General features: G+C 37.5%; 1 protein-coding gene across 4 annotated transcripts in view; it reads left to right on the forward strand.

Annotated features, from left to right (window-relative positions):
• daam1b (dishevelled associated activator of morphogenesis 1b) overlaps window positions 1–13,857 on the forward strand; it is an 86,619-nt gene that overhangs the window by 14,577 nt on the left and 58,185 nt on the right. Inside the window, exon 2 of one of the 4 annotated variants that reach the window (XM_056264407.1) lies at window positions 5,445–5,539. The exons of 2 other annotated variants lie outside the window; for them this stretch is intronic. The gene's annotated coding sequence lies outside the window, so the exon portion shown is untranslated. Of the gene's footprint in view, window positions 1–5,444; window positions 5,540–10,764; window positions 11,088–13,857 lie in introns of those variants that run through there. One more of the 4 variants, XM_056264408.1, reaches the window with a different exon arrangement.

Genomic DNA, 13,857 nt, shown 5'->3' on the forward strand with positions numbered 1-13,857 from the left:
TTCACTCCGGTATTTCGCTCGATGGTTTCGTTTTCGCATCATACATGTGTTTACAGTGGAAGTTCGATGCGGCTGAGCTGGCGAATAACACACGTCATAACCAAAAGTTATGTGATTGGCTTACGGGTAACCAATGATTTTATACTTCAGACAAGCGCCACTTTCAGACAACACTTTTCAATTATGCCATTCCAGACTCTGTCTACGAAGCAAAGCGAAGTAGCAGAGTTTGGTATTACCAGGCTAATCTTAATCTGCCAGTGCCAAACTTTTTTTTTTGTGTGTGTGTGTGCTTTTGTTGGTGAAGCATAAGTGACACTGTGAAGCATAAGTGATTAAGTCACTCTTTAGTCTCACTAACATCACATGACATTTCTTGACAGTAATCATGACTACCTGAAGGCTGATCGTCTTACTCAGCAGATGGGTGGAGGTGTTTATCACCACACCTGTTAATATATCATTACAAATTGTTATTGCTGCATTTACCTACTAATTTGTATGTATTCAGAGGTGTTTTTGCTCCATGTTTAACCATGTGGAGCTGAGCAGGTTTTAAACGCGTAAGAGGATAACCGGATTAGGCAGCACTTTGTGAGTCAGCGGTGGCCAATATGTCTGGGTTGGTTTTCTTTCTCCCAACAGTCACATGGTTATTTTTTTAGCCACACTATGTCTCTCAGCGCTCGTAACAACACACAATCAGAAGCATGCAGGTCTGGTTTGAGATAGGAAATGCGAGTGCTAATGGACTTCCCACCACCGTTTCTCGACATCCGTCCAAGCCTACCACAATCCTGGGATGTTTCAGGCTTTATGAAAAATGCAGTACAGTATTGGGAATACTGATGCTGATGTTTCACATGGATGGCAGAATAAGAAACCTCTGATCCCCTCATCAGCACAGCCTTTTATAAGCTCTCAGTCCTATCTGAGGATAACGTAGCATGACTGAGCCTTTAGCAGGCCGTTCCCAGCACGAGAACACCAGGGGCGTGTGAGATTGCTGCGGTAAGGTTTCACCGTCTAAAAGAACAGCACACATCTGGGATCAACAAGTTAAACCAAAGTTGTTAACCTTCAGATTCCAGTAATCTGGCGTAAGCATGATTCCAGCTTTCACAACAGCTGCAGAGCAGTGCAGCGAAGAGTTCAAAGTTCCAGAATTTGGCACCATTTGAGTAGAAGTTCTTATGATAGTTTATCATTAACCCTTTTAAAGCACTGTTCTTAACTTAGACCTAAACTGATTCTGGTCTGTTTTTTTTGTTTTTTTTAAACAGTACCCATAGGCGATTTAGAGTAATGATGATAATGCCAAGCGCTTCCCAGATAGCAGAAACAAGCTTGGGTCAACATCATTGGCTTGGAATGCACATTTGAAAATGCCTGTCCCTTGTAAACCTAGCAGACCGGAGGTTAGTGAAGTGCTTGAACCCAAATTATGCTTTGGTTTTTACGTGTATGGTTGCTAGTGTATGCATACGGTGCGTGTGACGGGAATTTTGTAATCTGCACGTGCATAGGCCAGTTTTTCTAACTGTACATACTCGCATATGTTCTGAATTTTGTCGGAGCCCATGTCGTTATTTCAAAGTTGGCAAAGTAACAGAGGGGACAGAATAAGAACAACAATAGATGCACACATTTACAAGCGCTTGTGTGAGGGGGGTTAACCCTTTGATGCACAACATGGGTCTAAATAGACCCGACTGAGTTTTCATTTTCTATATCTTTGCAAGAAATTAATTTCATCATTCAATATTCCAGGTATTCCTCAATTAACTTGTTTTAGATCATTACAAATCCTTTTCGAATAAAAATCGTTTTTGCTTCACTACCCTTCTAATGCGCAACATGGGTCTAAAAAGACCCGTATTCATGTTTCTTTGCTGAATATTTGAAAGAAATGTATTTTATCATTTATTAATCCAGGCATTCATTAAAAATCTTGTTTTTGATTTCCACAAATCATTATTTTTATTTTTCCTTTCTTACTTTATAAACAAACACGGTTTTTGTATTTCTACATCAATTTCACACATGGGTCAAAAATGACCTATATAGGAACCTTTGATATTTATAAATAGTATAAATACATTTACTGCAGAAAACTATTCACCTGCCACACATTTCACAATTCAACATGGCTGCTTTTGTATATTTCATGCATGTAAGTTTTATTTAATACATTTTTTGGCACAGAAAATATTTGATATTTTGTGAAAGACATCTAGATATAGCCTAAAATTTGAACGTTTAGGCTAAGGTTACCTTGACCTTGAAATCCATTACTAGTGCAAAAGAGAAACATGTCCAATACTATTAGCTAGCTTGCGGTCGACATATTTTATTTTATCTAATGTTATCTAGGTCAACAAAATAAAAGTTGCAATAGAAAGTTATATATACAAGTATATATTGGCGCTGTTGGGCAGAAACCTTACCTGGGCAGTACCTCCATATTAATTTTTATTTGTGGTCATAAATCAATGCTATCGGTCACATAAGCCGTTGTGTGTTGGCGTTCTGGTGCACTATGGCTGCTGTCACATCATCCGGGTGGATGCTGCATATTGGTGGTGGGGAGATCATTGCTGGTGGGGAGATCCCCCTACAGTTGCACTACACTACAGTTCAGTTTCAGTGTTATCGGTCATGTGTGTTATGTTTGACAAAGTGGCCAAAAAACATATTTCAAGTGTTACAGTAAATGTGTTGATCTAAACAACTGTGACAATGGTTATTTTAACAAAAAGTTTTCTTTATTCTTTTGTTGTATCACGCTTGCATAGATGGGTCATTTTAGACCCATATGTGTAAACTTGATGTATTTACACAAAACCTAGGAAATATTAAAGCTGCAGTCCGTAGCTTTTCCTCTTTGTTGCCATCTCTCTGTTCGAAATCTGTAACTGCAGTGATTCGCGGAATTATCATCTTTACGTGGGTTGTAAATCGGCATGAAACAGCGCGGATGAACACAGTGCTTTGAGGCGAGTGCTGCTGTCTGTCACCGCGCTGTGTGGATACTGTCATACAGAATCACAGATTCACTTTTTGAAAGTTTGACCAACATAAGAATTTTCATTAGAAAATGTCTTCTGAACAAGTAAGTAACATCCATTTTTGTTCTGACCAACTAAGGGGGAAAAAGCATTCGACATGATAAGCTTCGTTAGATTTAATCAACGCGATTTACAGCAACCGTGCAAATTATAGCCTACTTTGTTCTCAAATTGTTCATGTTAACAACATCAGCATTGCGTGACTAATGTTAAATTTAATGTTTTATGGTTACCTGTGTAGTTCAGAATTCATATTCTCCATAATAGCAAAACGAGAAAGGCACAACAAAGGAAACTCCATAACTGTGTGAATTAAGAAAACGTACTGTACACGATTGAACTATTGAAATGTCTTACTTGTTCAGCAGAAAAAAGCCGTCTCTTCTTCCGTTTTGAACCCCTTCAAAACACGGAGTTCATGCACTTTTCAAAAGCCCCGCCGATGTTTAAATCCTTGTGTTCGCATGAGATGGTTTCTTTCTCTTTCTCTAGCCACCTTAAATCCGAAGTACGAAGTCTTTTGGGTTTTATAACTGCTGAATCTCCAGTTGACACTGATGATTGTTGTTTGGATCTTTCTGGATGCCATAAGTTTAATCATGTAAAGTGCTGCGAGAAAAGCCTATACATCTAAACATCTCGTCACGCGCAGTATAGCCGGCTAGCCGAAACTCCTTCGTTATGTGTACGGGTGTGACGTAATGACGCAAAGACATGCTCAAATTTCCCGCGGAAACCCACCAGTACCACTGGAATTAAAATCATTATTACAAGCTAACCGTTTTGAATCTAGCTATGGCAAGCAGATAGTTTTGACCACTGGCAGAATATGTTTTTTTAATATAATTATTTTGGATTATTTTTAACTTAAAAAAGTTTCGGACAGCAGCTTTAAAATATGAATTTGTGATAATTGAAAACAAGATATTTTGAATATTCATAAATCATGAAATTTATAGATCATGAAATATAAAATGCTCAAATAAAGTGATTTCAAAAGGTGAAACAAAAAAATGCCGAGCCATGCATGAAATAACATAGGAAATGAATACGGGTCTTTTTAGACCCATGTTGTGCATTAGAGGGGGTATCCATAGTAGGCTATAGTTTGAAAGGCTGTATGTTCAGCTGTATGTATACGCTAAGTGTTTGCGTCAAAACAGAAGTATACTTTAGGCTGATTTGTAATTCTGTACGCAACTCGCAATTAATTTCAATAGTTTAAGGTTAGCATATTGCTAAGCAACAAAAAAAAATAGCACACAAATATTGGGTAAAATAAACAATTTAAGTTACACAAACTAATTTAATTGATACTTCTCAATAATTATTAATTATTAATTATTAATTCTCAATAATTAATTAATAATAAGAAATGTGCAATTATCTTGCCATCTTGAATTTGACTATAGAGTCCTGCAAGGATGACGTATTTTTGTAGGCCATTCTGAAAGTTAGCATCACAGCGTTCCCTCAAAAAAAAAAGTTTTTTTCCAATGGCTTTTGTATAATTGCAGAAAATAAGCTCTGTGAGCAACAAAAGTTTATTATTCTTACATGTTTTATTCATAATAATATGAATTTATCCATAATTTACTTCACTAATGAACACAACCTTTATGATCTTTGAAGCCTATAAGATTAAATTGACAGAAGTAAAAATCTAAAGTTAGATACTATAAATGAACTACACCACTGTCGCATGACTTCAATGTCACCATCACTAAACTTCCGACAACTGTCAGGTTTGGATATTTTGAATATTTTGCAAGAGCCTGCACATAAATACAACGTGCTGTAAAAGCAAACTAGATGACTTCATTTGTTTGGGATCATGACGTTTAATGTCCCTAAGAACTGAGTCTCATTTAGCCACTTTGCAACTACGTTTTTCAAGACGCGTAAAAGTATATAAATAAATAAATAAATCATGTACACAAAAAAATTACAAGGAGTATTAATGATGTATTTTATGTAATTGAATATAACATGAACATTTCTTGAGCTTGTGTTCACCACAGACCTTATTTCAGACATTTAACAAAAAAAACCATGTAAAAAAACAATCTACTTTAGGATGGTGGAACCGAAAGAGCTAAACTGCTAACTTCTTTCAGGACCCATTTCTGCTGCACTCTATCACTGCTTTATTTACATTTACATGTATGCATTTGGCAGACGTTTATTGTATTTTAAGGTACACATACACATTCGTATCATTCTTGCTTTCCCTGGGAATCAAACCCATGGCCTTGGCGTTGCAAGCACCAACGCTCTACTGTTTGAGCTACTAAATTTGTGTGGTAGCTCAATTTTAAAACTATTCCCTTGTTCTGGTGAGTGAGAGTGATGCTTTTTTCTGAGTTCTTGTAGTAGGACTGGAGGACAGAAGATTACAGGACTGAGTGATCGAGAACAGTCCGTGAGAGGCTGATCTGATGATGCCACAAGTAATTAGAAGCTTGTTGAGGGTGGGTAGAGCTTTCTCCAAACATTTAATTTGTGATATGAAGGGGTCTCTCAAGGCAGGGAGTAGTGGAACTGCGGTTTCTGTGGGAATAACACATTTTAAATTTACCATGCCTTTAGAAGGTGTGGTTGTCGTGTGTGAGTGTAATTGTTGGGATGAAACAGCAGCATGCATGCATGCACAGTTTTTCTTAGAGTTTAGATATACTAAAATGTATTCAGATTGAGATTTGCGCATTTTGCGGCATAAAATATTTAATTAATGCCACATGTTAAACATTCATAGTCCATAAAACATTCTGTCCTTACATGGAGCTTGCTTTTTTAGAACAGTTTTCAAATATCAAGTCATGAGTTTTAGAACAGGTTTTTATTTTTATTGGTGGTATTAAAATCAAATGCTGCCTTCGGAGGCTCCATTGATCCAATGTGAAGGCATCAAGACACGTCCGAAACCAATGTTAGCTTCACTTCCTGTTTCCTAAAATACCTTCATCTAATTAATTCATAGGTGTATCCCTCGCTGCCTTTGATATCCCACAGTCCTGTGCTTTCCATTCTGTGAGAGTTGAGCAAAACAAAGTTGAGGAATTTTTTTTTACTTGAAAAAACATAAATACAAACTGAAATTAAATTAAAAAACTTTTTTTTTTTTTTTTTTTTTTAAAGGGGTTTTAATTTTAACTAGTTGCCTGGGAAACATTTGTCATTTTCATTTATTTTAACTTGACGTAAAAAATAAATAAATAAATAAAACCGAAACTGAAATAAAATTAATAAAAACTATACACATTTTCAAAAAATGACAAAAAACATGCAACAAAATTACTGAAATTCAAATGAAAACAGAAAACATAATGATAAAAACTCATTTGAAATATTGATAAAATAATATTATCTTAATATTTAAGAGTACAAATGTAACAGTACTAAAATAACTCTGGTTTGATAGCCTTTCATTATCCATTTGTTTCACATTTTGTGAAAACATAGCTCTGTGTGTGTGAATAGTAAATAGACCTTTATCTGCTGCATGCAACCACATTTAAATGGTTTTACCACCTTATGAAGTATATTACTCCCAGAGGTCACAGGGGATTACCAGACAGGGTAAAAAAATGGTTCGTGCACAGCTCCATCAGATAACTTTGATTCAGCTCACTTACAGGCGGAAACAACTCCATAAAAGAGAAACAGAACGACCCTGCGTCTGCACAGCTGCGGCCCAGACATGGCATTGTGCTGCAGGCGTGCGGGGTGTTCTGGAGATGTCGATCTCTGAGAGAGGAGATTGAGATCTCGTTACGGCTTTGACGGCATGTCTCCGAGCCTGTTCGGCAGCAGATTTGGCAAAACATGCCACTGATTTTGGCAGCGAATTGTGCATCATAGGAAGGAACTGAGCTAAATGATCCATTTCACTGCGCTAAATAGACTGTGGTGCATGTTACTTTTGTTTTTGTTTTTCTACCTGTCGAAAGTGTCTTGTAAAATTTTCTGGAGGTGTTCCACTACACTACATGTACAACAATTAAATTGGCCACAGCTCTTTAAACCTGAATTCCAATAGAAACATGGGTATTTCTCCTAGATATTTTGAATTAAAGGGTTATCCTGCTGAATTTTGATGAGGTACAATGACCTCATTTGTACGAGACCGTAATCTAGCTGTTTGAGGTTATCATGATGATGTGTTTTGTCATCATTCATAACTGTGTAGTCAACCATGTCGGTCACATAAAATGTATTGTGAAGTGGTTCTGCAACGAGAGCCTTGCCCTCATCATCATATCGGATGGAGCTTGCTGGAAGTGCAAGTTGCCCTGCTCTTGGTTGGCTGATTTAAGCAGATTTCCAAAAACAAATCCTTTTCATAGCTACAATAACAGATGATAATATTCTAAAGTAGCTTAAAATGAACAGCTTCCTACTTATTTCAGTGGCTTGATTTAGACCTTACAGTTTTCATCTATAAAATAATTTTCCACTATTCTTGGGATGCACTACGTAACCATATTGGTTAATGGACAATATTAGATACTTTTTTGTGACCATATTTATTGTAAAAATTAATAACTTTTATTTGTTATAAAAGTAAAAAAAAAACGAAGCAAACGGTTAAATGGAATCTTTTACAAATCTTAAAATTAATATCCATTTTTATTTTAGTATTATGTATATATTAATATATAAAATTTTTATTCATTTTAAATGAGCTTTTATATTATATTTTTCAGGTTTTCAATTTTAGTTACTTAGTAATTTAATGTTTTTTGACATTTTATTAGTTTTGTTTTTAAAAGTGTTTCTAAATGGTTTTAATTTATTTTATTTCACTTATTAAAATTCAGCTAATTTTAGTTACTCATTTTAGTACTTCAAATTAAACTTGTTGCAAAGACAACATTAAAAAATGTTTAAGATTTTCATCTAAAAAATATTTGTATTTTTTTTATTTATTATTTCAGCTTTATTTCCATTAAAAATATTTGTAATAATTTGTTTTATTTAACAATAACAACACTGGTACAGTATAATGTTGTGTTGCCTAAATTCAATTGTGGCATTTACTGTAAAATTATTCTTTTTTATTTTTTATTTTTTTTTATTTACACAAAATAATGGCTTATTTGTACTAAGCAGAATTTGTAATATCGGTGCATCCCTAAATATCTGTATTGGCCAATATTGTAATTTGTTTCAGGTGGCGGGATTTGTCACGTGTTTTAGTTCTGTTTCCATGGTTTTTCATTGATTGTTTGAGTCATTGCACCTGTCATTCATTTCATTGATTAGTTTTCATGGGTATTTAAGCCCTGTGTTTTGTTCAGTTCATTTGTCCATTCATACATCACTTCCACATTAAAAGATCTGCACCCTGGCTCAAAATACCAACCCGATAGTCCACCCTCTCCTCGTCAAGCTTTCTTCCAGTCTCTCTCGTGGCTATTCCGATGGGAATGGGGTTCGTCTGTTATTGCAGCTGCCGGCGGTGCTTTTGCGAGGGAAGCAGATGCCTGCCATGTTGCCGTGTAGTTGATTAAACAGGTGAACTGAGTCTAGCTGTTAGCATATTCCTTACACATTGTCAGTTATTAACCAAGCCTTATGAAGTGGAAATAAACAGTAGAGTAAAAGCTTTGCCGGAGGTACTAAATACAATCATATAAAGTAGGCTGTCTACACTTCCAAAACCGTGTATGTCTCCAAGTAATATTGTTTAGCAGTGTGTGTTTGTGGATTTCTAACTTGGAGACTCCTGTACATGTCATGCTTAACTACTGTAAAAACAGTACTAGCACAGATGGGAAGAGGACACAGTCTTAATTATTAGTTGATTGACAGCTACCTCACTCGCTCCACTTTTACAGGCTGTCGTCAGTTGATTATCGAGGGTCAGCAGAGGTTGTGGGTACTTCCAGACAAGCTTTCCACAAGCTCCATGGGAGGGTAGCTTCAGTGTTTTGTTCCCTGCTCTCCACGTTTAGTATGTTTGCAGCTGCCACATGGGCTTCTCTGCCAAACACCAACAAAAGATATTACACCCCCTACCATCAGATTTTCCCCAATTTGCTATTTAACCTATTAATCCAATTTTCTGCTGATTGAAGAAGAAAATTCTTGAAGCGTTTGGCATCAAGCTGCAAAGTAGGACAAGTCCGGTCAATAATGGATGCTAGACATGGTGAAGTTCACAAAAATTCAAATGCAAGGGGGAGAAAAACTTGGTTTGACGGAGAATTTGAAATGTAAACACCATCATGAAATGGTTTGATTAACACAATTTTCAGTCCCGTGTTACGAGGTATATATATATATATATTTTTGTGTGTTGAAATGGGTATGGTTTAAATGATATATATATATTGATTGCTCACAATATATTTGTGATGATTTTGCTGCCCCTATAATATTTAGGCATTGATTTTGGACTAGTTTCTGAATTTTTCCTTGTGTGTATGAGAGCGCTAAGATGTTTAAACTTCAGTAGCAAGAATTTTGTTAGTGTTGGTCAAACAGTTGATTCAGGGAATCAATTCAGATGTAATTCCTGCTGCGATTGCTCTGTTAGTGCGGTTCATTTGAATAAGCGTAAACGCTGCCATCTGAACCCTGGTGTGCACCAAACAAGCGGACCAAGACTGATGAAGAGATGGGTTTCAGTCCGCTTCCAAAAGAACTCTGGTGCAGTTCGAATGAAATATGAACGCAACACGGACCAAAAACATGTTAATGAACCAAAAACGGGACATGTCACAAGATGCGACCCTAAAAAGGACAGAATGCTCAAGTATACCTGTTTTTTCTTGTCATAGTAGCGATGTCGCCCATCACATTTCGGTACAGGCATCAGAACCGCGTCTCCTCACAGCAGATCTTTGTTGACACCTTTACACATTTTAAAAGCTCTTCGCGAGTTCTCATCTGGTCAAAATACCATCATGTATAGGCTATGCACATACAATGAGCACATTTAGCCCAGCACACAGCAGTGTTTGGATGTTCGGCAAGTTCCATCACGAAATATAAATAATACAAGCCGACCAATCAGGTTGTGAACGTATCCTATGCCTTTAGGTTCGGTATCTTTAGGTATGGTGTTAAAATGCCAATGTGAATGCTAAACGGACCAGGACTAAATGTTTTTTTTGTGTGTGTGTGTGTGTATATATATTTATAATTTGTTTGTTTTTATTTTGTTTTGCTCCAGTCCAATACGTCACAGCCCGGGAAACCAAGATGCAACTTGCTAATGCAGTGGCAGGTGGTATTAGGGGGAGGGGACATTGATATTTTCCCTGCTCCCTATTTTTGGTCCCTTTCTCTAGAAGAGATTGATTAATTGATAATTTTCCCCTACAGAATGTTTTTGTCAATTCTCTATTTTTCCCCTTTAGCTTGAGTCCTCTGGACACATCTGTTAACATACTCTGAACAAAAGAGTTTAGATGATGCTCAGCCTGCTAAAACCACAGATTCATTGACTCTTTTACTCTCTCTTAAACCGCCCCCCCCACACACACACACACACACACCTGGGTTGTCCATTTTACAGCCCTTTTCTAAACAAACTGTAAACAGTGCTGCAGCAGAACACAAGGAGAGATAGAAAGAGGGGGGAAGAAGTGAAGAGCAGTGGGCGGAGTCTAAACTCTGTCCTATGAGAGGGCTGGGTGTTGAAAAGAGGCATGGCTTGTTGATAGTAACATCTGTGCCTGTGTTCTCAGAGAGAGAGAGGGAGAGAGAGAAAGGAAAAGACAAGGGGGTGGTGGATCATTTGTATGAGATCGGCTGTTGAACAGCAGGGAAACGCCGCATGTGTGTTTACCGGTGAGCCGAGGAGGATCGCTCTCGCTGTCTGATATGGAGGCATTCTGGGACTGATCTACAGCACGTGTATGTTCAGAATGACTCCAGTTACCAAAGTGACAACCTTGAATTTACATGCTTTTCAAGCCTTTTAGAGAAGATCCTTTGCTCTCCTGGAGCCAGTCTTGTTTCCTCTTGAGGGATGTAACATTAAACGGACCGTAAGCGAAGGCATAAAGGGTAAGTTAACACAAGCAGAGGTCTTTCCGTCTCATGACATTCCGAATGAACGGTTGTGGTTTGATTTTTGTGATTTTTATTTTCCTGTTTTGTTCTTGCTTTGACGGCAGCTGAGCTGTTTTAATAGCTTATAAAGCCTCGAAGGGCAGGTGTGCGTTCGCTCTGAGCGGTGTGGACGTGGACGGCTCTGCAGTGCTGATAACATGCTAGCTTGTCCACCGGCTTCAGCCCTTGAGCTCTGGCTGATGTGACAAGGCATGTGGCTGTCCTTTAATCGTGCAAATTGTGCGTAAAAATGATAAATGAGGGTCGTAGGCATCCATTTTAATGTGACTGGACTGGGTGAGCGGAGATAAGGAGGGTGGTGAGAACAGAGATCACCTTGAAAGCAAACTGCTCTCTATCGTCTTATCACAAATTGTTGAGATTTCCTCACTGTATTGCTTGTCTTGAGTGTGTCTGGCTGCGTTCTCTCTCAAGGGTTGTGCTGAAAGAACCAGTTTGTTTTTTGCTCTAGTACAGCATAAGTGATACATTTTTACTGTATCTTTTGGTTTAAAATTCTGTTTGGAGCACTACCCCACCCTCAGAAGTGTCTAGGTTAAGATTGAGGCAGTTATGGTTTCAATGCAGCAGCCTCTGAAGCTTTCTCTCTCGTCCTTTTTTTCACCTTTTTATTCTTTGATAAATTGCCATCTTTTGGCTGTAGAGATCTGAGAGGTATTTGTTCGTAATTAATGTGAACATTCGGGCTGATATTAAGGGGGATTTCTGCTGACCTATCAACTGTCTCATATGCTAATGGCTCGTTTAAATATTAAATGTTTTTTAATAAGAAGGTGTGGCTCACCCTATGGATTGCTGGTTCTCGTTTAATTAACCTGACAGATTCTTATTTCACTGGCTCATATGAACATTGCTAGGTAGAAGTCATCAAATGTAAATTCATAATTTTTTGTGGTTGTCCTTGGATTAGTGCAAGAAAAAGAGGGTTTAATGCCGGCCGGTAATACACGTGCTGGTTGCCATGGCAACAGCAGGGCGAGGGAGGGACGGATAGCATCCTCAGCTCAACGTTTGTTACCTGTGCCAGCAGCTCTGTAACATAATTCTCTGACATTACTAAATTTATGATGATTTTGTGTCTGTCTTGTGTTGTATTTGTTCAAAGAGTATAGTGATTTAGTTTTTGGCGAATGGAAGAAGATGGCTAGTAAGTGCATAAAACATCTTTCTCATCATATATCTGAGTGCTTAACTCATCTTTGTTTCAGCAAAAATTACGTTTTAAGGATGTCTCTAGTCTTGAGGGAAGTGTACTAGGATCAAATTAACATTCACAGTGGTCAATGGAGTCAGCGAGTCGCCATACATCTGAGTCAGGTGTCATTTCCTGTCATTCAGGGTCTCAGAGTTCACAGCTATCTCTCTGCTGAACTCCTTCCTTCTCTTATCCAGGGCCAACGCAACTCTCATGGCCCCCAGGCCGAGGCAAGTTCAGACTTCCATCTGCAAACATGTTGCCTGCTGTCGTTGAGCTCATTGTGGGTTACATTGACTCACCATTTCAGGGTTTTATGCGTTTAAACCAGAACAGTGAAACGGAAAATCTGAATTTCTCAAAAATGCAAGGTGAGGCATAGGCCTATCAAGGTGGGCTGTACAGTTGGTACCAACAAAAGTGCTAAAAAGTACCACAGTATTTTGTTTAAAATTCTGGTCTATACCGATATTTATTTCTCAATAACAACACTGCTAATAACCAATAAGTGAATTAAAAATAAAACACTAAAAAAATAAAATTGTGAAGTATGAAAAATTGATTTGTTTTGAGATTTGCTAAAGATACTGTAGCTTTGTACACGGTTATTAAATTATTAGTGTTTTAACTTTAAGTATGTAACTTATATGGATAGTTCACCCAAAAATGAAAATTCTGTCATCAATTACTCGCCCTCATGTCATTCCAAACCCGTAAGGCTTTCTTTCAACTTCGGAGCACAAATGAAGAGATTTTAATGAAATATGAGATATTTCTGTCCCTCCATTGACAGTCTATGCAGCTACCAATTTGACGATTCAAAAAGTTCATAAGGAGATCGTAAAACGAATCCATATGAATTGAGAGGTTTAGTCCAAATTTTCTGAAGAGACACAATCATTTTATATGATGAACAGATTTAAATTGGTCTTATCCTTTAAGATTAACTTTAACTACCATTACATGACAGCAATCTAAATGGTATTTAAGCATACATCAAATATTGAGTATCAGCATATCAGGGCTGCACAATTAATCGCAATGAAATCTCACGCGATTTGGCAAAGGCTGCGATTATTTAATGCGCAGCTTGTCAGTGCAGCACGGCTGATCGGTAGTAAACGCTGCTCCATCTGAACACCAGAGAGCGCTTTTGCGCCGACACGCTAAATATGCCCCGCCGCAGAAGTACGATAAACTCACATTATTCCAGGAAATCCCTTTCTGTAGCTGAAAAAACAGAAGATTGAAACGCTTTGATTAAAGATGAGTAATACACACACAACTGCCTTATTCTGTATAAGAAGCCATATCATCTCACAGAAGGATGCTCAATTGTCGTTATGAAGTGAGTTTGGAGTAAAATCATGTTATTAAATATTGTCTTTTGTTGGACAAGAGGTTTATAAATGCTTTGGAAAGATGTTTGACGCGTGTTGCTTTTTCAAATGCACACTATAAGTGACTCAAAGTCACAGTGCTTTCAGATGGAGCAGCGTTTACAGAACC

This window comes from Rhinichthys klamathensis, unplaced genomic scaffold (assembly GCF_029890125.1).
Source record: "Rhinichthys klamathensis goyatoka isolate OS25496 unplaced genomic scaffold, OSU_Roscu_1.1 h1tg000221l_1, whole genome shotgun sequence".
NCBI classification, from domain to species: domain Eukaryota; kingdom Metazoa; phylum Chordata; class Actinopteri; order Cypriniformes; family Leuciscidae; genus Rhinichthys; species Rhinichthys klamathensis.